The sequence below is a fragment of the Cyprinodon variegatus genome, unplaced genomic scaffold (genome assembly GCF_000732505.1).
Source record: "Cyprinodon variegatus isolate N-32 unplaced genomic scaffold, C_variegatus-1.0 Scaffold126, whole genome shotgun sequence".
NCBI classification, from domain to species: Eukaryota; Metazoa; Chordata; class Actinopteri; order Cyprinodontiformes; family Cyprinodontidae; genus Cyprinodon; species Cyprinodon variegatus.
The window spans coordinates 1,332,280-1,338,366 of NW_015150579.1; the positions used below are offsets into that span (position 1 = coordinate 1,332,280).

The window sequence follows — 6,087 nt, forward strand, 5'->3', positions numbered from 1 at the left end:
CATGAAACTCTAGTCTTTTCTATTAGTTCCCTTCATGACCTGTTCCAGTAAAACCCGTATCGCCTTATCATCATCATCACCGTGTGACCGATATGTCTAAAAAGTCAAGGATTTACTGTGTAATGAAAGAGCTGCGCCTGACCTTCCACTTACTCTCAGTGTTGTTAGCTTAACTTTTTGTGCTGTGGCAAATAGTGATATAGTGGAGAGTTTGGAAAACAAACACCAAGAAATTGAGAGGGAAAATGGTCATCTAATAAGCTAAACCTAATGAAAGCCATATTTATTTTTTGCTTTTTTTTTGTTTATTTAACACATTCTGGTGCATAGGATATAAACTCTGTTTTATATTCACAGGCAAAAAAGGAATTAGTGCTTATTAAGAAACTTGAAGCTTTTTTTATACCTCAGACATAATAAATCCAAAAGGTAATATGTTTTGGTGTCAGCAGTTAAAATGTTAACATCAAGACCTGTCAACTAGTAAACACCAGTTTTTTTATGTGACAGGCAAAGAAAAAGTAGAAGCTATTAATACAATAGAGGGGAACTATTGGGCCTCTTGGTTGCTTTTCTAGTATATTCCCTGCTTAAAAGGTCTTTTAGATTAGTTGGACAACCATATCCTTACAGTTGTTTCATTTAATTAATGGCATCATAGTATAAGGGGATAAATAAACATGCATGCTATCCTTCTCAGATTTTCCCGTTATAAACTATTCATGATCTTTTTAGAATAGCACAACTTAACACTGCTCTATTGTAATAAAATAAAGTAACAATACATCACATTAAGTTTGTGTGTTCCATATAAAATGTAGAAAACTCAAAGAGTGAAAAAAAGATCAAATAAATAATAAAATCATTAAAAGCATATTAACCCTTGAAATTTTCAGACTGCTTCTATATTCTAATGAAAAACAACTCTGTTACTTGATCCCATATATGGCATAAGACTTGATTTCATTATTGGCAGAATTAACATCCAAGTTTTAACGTTACCCCTCTACATACTCACTATTCAGAGTTGTGTTCCTCCTTCCCATTATCCCTCCCCTTATCTTTTCTCTCTCTACATAGACTTTGCCCCCTCTCAGGTCATTTGCAGCACAGGAAACCGATCAATAATGAGTTCAAATGTACTGGCTAAGTGCTTACCTTGGATACTGCAGGCCATTCAATCCAGCCTGGGACTTTCATCTGCTTACAGAAGAGTCAAGTTTCTTATGTCCGCAGAGCTCATAGGGCTTCTGAGAAACACATTTTGAAATACAAAAAAAGTATATCATAATAAAAACTGCAAGATAAAACTAAAATCTCCCTTAGTCACGCATTCATTTAGTTGAACTTTTGGAAAACATTGGCTGCGTTGATGCAATTGCAATTCAGCGATAGGTTGCCCTTTTTCCTTTATTTCGATATTTACTGCTATTCAAACTCCAGTTTGTTAATACAACACATCTGCAACTTGTTAAGATGTGCTGTCTTTATCCTTGTCTGCCTGACTGTGTGTTTCCTGGATGGGGACGCTTTTTTACAGTTGCTTTTGTATCTCTGCTTCCGTCTCCTTGAACCCCAGTCGGCCTCGGCAGATGGCTGCTGACACTGAACCTGGTTCTAATGGAGGTTTCTTCCTGTTAAAAGGGAGTTTTTCCTCTCCACTGTCGCTACAAGCATGCTTAGTGTAGCATCTGAGTCAATGAGTTGATGCAATCAACTGGTTTTCCTTAAATAGAAAACTTTTAATCAATTTGACTGTATGATCTGGTGAACTGTAAAGTGCCTTGAGATGACATTTGTCGTGAATTGGCACCATATAAATAAACTGAATTGAATTTTAATTCCTTGGAGATGAATTTGATGTTTATACAAATATTCAAAAGAAAAAACAGGTTGATATACAGCATTTCTGTGGGAATCTTAAAAAAAAATCCCTGGTAACCAATAGACATAGTTGAAGCACTGTATATTAAAATAACTTTAGGCAAATAAAAAAATCTAAAAGAATAATCAATGTTGCTTTCATTTGATTCCTAAAATACTTTGAATATAGATAGATTCAAAGACTGGAGGTAGTTTCTTGCTCTTTCATTTCCAGCATTGTGGACCACCAAGAATCCATATGGCAAATAAAAAGCTTTTTTCCCCGTGGTTAAAACAGAGAGAGGATAAACTGGACTAATACCTTTTGTACTTTAAACATACTTTTTCCGGCTTTGAGAAAAGCAACTCATCAAACTAGCTGGTGTTAAGAAGCAGCTGTGAAATCAAGCCCAAAACAAAATATGAAAAGTCATACAACTTTTAGCCATCATTAGTTAAACCTGACTACAACTAAGCCTATAAAGCACTGATGTAAATTTTAAAAATGTCGATTTAGCTCCCATGCTGGTTTTTAAAGCGCTCATCTGGCCGATACAAACTCACAAATTCTCCCACGCTTTAAAAAGGAACATAAAGGCAACACTCACCGATAAAGCTCTTCATTGTGGCCTGGATGTTTCCGAACAAAATCCCAAACGAACTCCCAGATTCGGATGCTAAAGTGTTTAGAAATGCTTCTCAGCTCCACGTACTAAGTATTGTTCACGCCTCGTTTTGTCGCTGTGCCTGTTGACAAGCCTGTGACGGGATTCAGTTCCTTGAAGAAGTAAACGTTGGAGTTTTTTCCAAGACCAAAGCAATCGAGCTAGAGTTGGTCCCATGGTGTGTGCTGCTGTGTGAGGACTGAACGATCGATTTTTCGATAAAGCGACTAAATGGTCTTGAAGCCGCTGATGCAGATGTGAGTTGTAAACAGTAAAATGCAAATAAGTCAAGTCTACTGTTACCCTACGCTGGTGAAAGCAATATTACAGCTTTTTTTGATGAATTTAGGCTACAGGTCCATCTTTGTCACTTAGTCTATAGCAAATTAATAAAAAAAAAAGTCAATAGTTTTAAAAGTGAAACCTTTATTATGGCAATGTTTACAGGGGCGGAGCAAGATTGGGGGCCAGGGGTGGCCATGGCCACCCTTAGCCAATCATTGGCCACCCCTATGGCCACCCCTACCATTGTTTCCATCTAATTCAGATAGTGGCAACAGTAATACTCTCAAGTGGAATATTCAAAACATTAAAATTTTTCATATCTTAACAATTAATTGACAATAAAAACACTGTGGGTAATTAAGCACATCAATATACTAAAATTAAAGATGATGAATACAGAAATCAAGCAGAAATAGATATTGTGTTTTATGGGGTAAAGAATAAATGATGTATCTCTGCAAGTCATCTAGGAGTCTTCAGTGAAATTATAGATAAGACTTTAGACTTGTAGACAGATTTTATTTGTCATTTTGTTTACACAAGTGTAAAACAAAAATAAATTTCGTTTGAAAACAGCTCACTGGACAATTGCATCTTTCCAAAAGTGCAGCCTTGAAAAATTGTAAAAATGACTGTAAATGTACAGTTCAAACTAAATGATCTAAATGATCAAATATAATAAATATATTAATAAAATACAATAAAATAACCCATTCTACAAAACATTCAGCAGTCTAATGGCAGTGGGGAAGAAACTGTGGAATCTGCTGGACCTGCATTGGATGCTTCCAAGTCTCTTCCCCGAGGGCAGTAGGAAGAGCAGTCCATGGTGGGGGTGTGAGGGGTCATTTATGATGTCACGGGCTCGGGACAAGCAGCGCTGGGATGAAATGTCTTTTATAGAGGGAAGAGGAGCCCCAATGATCTTCTCTGCTGTTCTCACCACTCTCCTCACTTTCTTCCAGTCTGAGACGCAGCAGCCTCCATACCACAGAGTAAGACAGCTGGTCAGAATGCTCTCTATGGTAAATAACTATTTTCATAAAAACTTATTCAATTATCAATTAATGCAGATATATTAATTCTTGTAAATATCAATTTTATGCAGAATGATTACTGATAAAAGTAGGTAAGTAATGTCAATGGAAAAGATGTTTGCCCAAAACTCAAACCTGAAAGAATTTTATCCACTATACCTTCTATCTAGAAAGCACGGGTATTTGAATATATTCATCAATTTGTTAGCAAAAGCTGTGGGAAGGTATAGTTTGTCTTTATCTAGAAATTATGGATGTTTTGCTCGTTCATTTTCCTGGAACAGTGTAGATTGACCCTGAGATTTTGGTGCCTATCTACTTTCGGCCACCCCTCTGTCTCCATTGGTCATTGCCTGGCCACCCTTATAAAAATGTTTTGGCTACGCCTCTGATTTCACGTAGTTTGTGTTTCTATATCGACCATAATGTGTCAAATAACCAACAAAAAAGCAAGATTTAGAACTTCCCAATTGTAAACAATAAACCTCTATAAAATATTTCGTAATATAGAACTGACATGTTATGGCCTGCACAATCATAGGCATGATGGCATAACTGTCCAGCTGACACACATTGTTGATGCTATACAAGCAGAGTATGACACAAAAGGGTACTCCTAAGAAACTGTCTAAAGTCTAAGAAGCTGTGTTGAATATCATATATAGTATGTGCGCAGATATTATTAATTGAAGGTAAAAGCTAAGGAAATAACCAAAGCCTATAAAATATTTAGGACTGATCACTTTCATACAACACAGCAATGCACAGTAATGCACATGGAAGGAGGATATTGTGAAATGCATGGACAAAATTTCAGTTAAATCTCTGTGCATGACAAATGATATGTATGTTTTTTATTTCTTAATTTATTTATATAGAGACAGATTTTCTGATAAAAAACTGTTTTAAATTCCCTTTTAAAAGTGAGATGCACACATTAGGCACAATGAATACTGCACAACATATGGGAATATTTAAAAGCTTCACTGACTTACAGTTAAATTAATCCATTTTGACTTTGACATTAAAAAGAAAATTTCTCACTCAAAAAAGCTTACATTTATATTATACTAGTCTTTTTTTAACCAATAACTTGAGCTATCTGTGTGTAAAAAACATACATTATGTGGACAAATGTGGTTTTGAACGTTGGAAGAGTTTATTAAATCAAAATCCTTACATTTTGAGTTATTATTTTTAATGAAAGACAATCAACATTTTTCATTGAAAGTGAACTCCAAAAATAAAATATGGAAACAGGCCACTGCCATCTAGTGATGATTGAAGGTAATTACAATGGTGCAATATTTTTTGTGTTCTGAACAAAAACAAATGGTTCCCTAAAATATATATTACAACAAATGGCTTTAATTTAAGGGTCATATAATGCAGCTGATCAATGATACATATGTCTTTATGACAACATATTTAGAAATGCACTACGTCCACATTTAGTAATTGAACAATAAGCAAGTCATACTATATAGTGTGCGAAACACATATTTATTTTAGAGCAATAAAACCAATTCCTTTTTAGCCCTTAGTTAAACTCTATGACATAGTTCAGTGGTCTATAGTTGTCAAGTTTTTTGTTACACTTCAGAAAACACCAACCTCACCTGGTACTTCTTCCATAAAACGATAAAAGCAATCTCATAAGTTAACTCATGTGGATTTATACCTGACATAAGCAAACTAATTAGATCTGTGTCTGGAAATAAAGTGTTTTTAACTTGCCACAATATTTGTAAAACACCTCCAAGTTAAGATTAATTGGTTAAAAACTCACATGCTGGAACCTTTACCAAAGTATGTTATCCTATTAGAGCTAAGCCAAACTAAACCTCAGTAATAAATTATTTTACTGCAGAATTGGTTACAACTTTGTAAGGGAACCTATGTATGAACATCTGTAAAGAAAACATTAATTTGAGGCAAAAAGGACCATTTACTAGAGAACTGTATTAAATGTAAGGACATTGTTCAGAATAAGCTGCTATTTCAGAATTATCAACAAACCTGTCATTGAATTAGGAGAGCTATTAGTTTCAGTTTCTAAATATTATGAAGAAGTGCAGAGACGAAAAGTAAGTTGTACAAAGCCTTATTCCCCCTTTCGTCAGGAAACACCAGATAAAGGTTCTGTCACGGATTGCAAAGTTTTCCAAATCTTTCCACAACTGCACTAACCTGACAACAGCCAGATGCATGTCTAGCTCCGCCTAGCTAGACATGCA

General features: G+C 35.2%; 1 protein-coding gene across 6 annotated transcripts in view; it reads right to left on the reverse strand.

Annotated features, from left to right (window-relative positions):
- Nucleotides 1-2,627, reverse strand: part of LOC107085506 (testis-expressed sequence 2 protein-like) — a 41,557-nt gene extending 38,930 nt beyond the window's left edge. For 5 of the 6 annotated variants that reach the window (XM_015375855.1, XM_015375854.1, XM_015375852.1 and 2 more), the window contains exons 1-2: nt 2,472-2,627; nt 1,159-1,250 (exon numbers count right to left, since the gene is read on the reverse strand). The gene's annotated coding sequence lies outside the window, so the exon portion shown is untranslated. The remainder of the gene's footprint in view (nt 1-1,158; nt 1,251-2,471) is intronic. The other variant, XM_015375849.1, reaches the window with a different exon arrangement.
- Nucleotides 2,628-6,087: the final 3,460 nt, after the last annotated feature.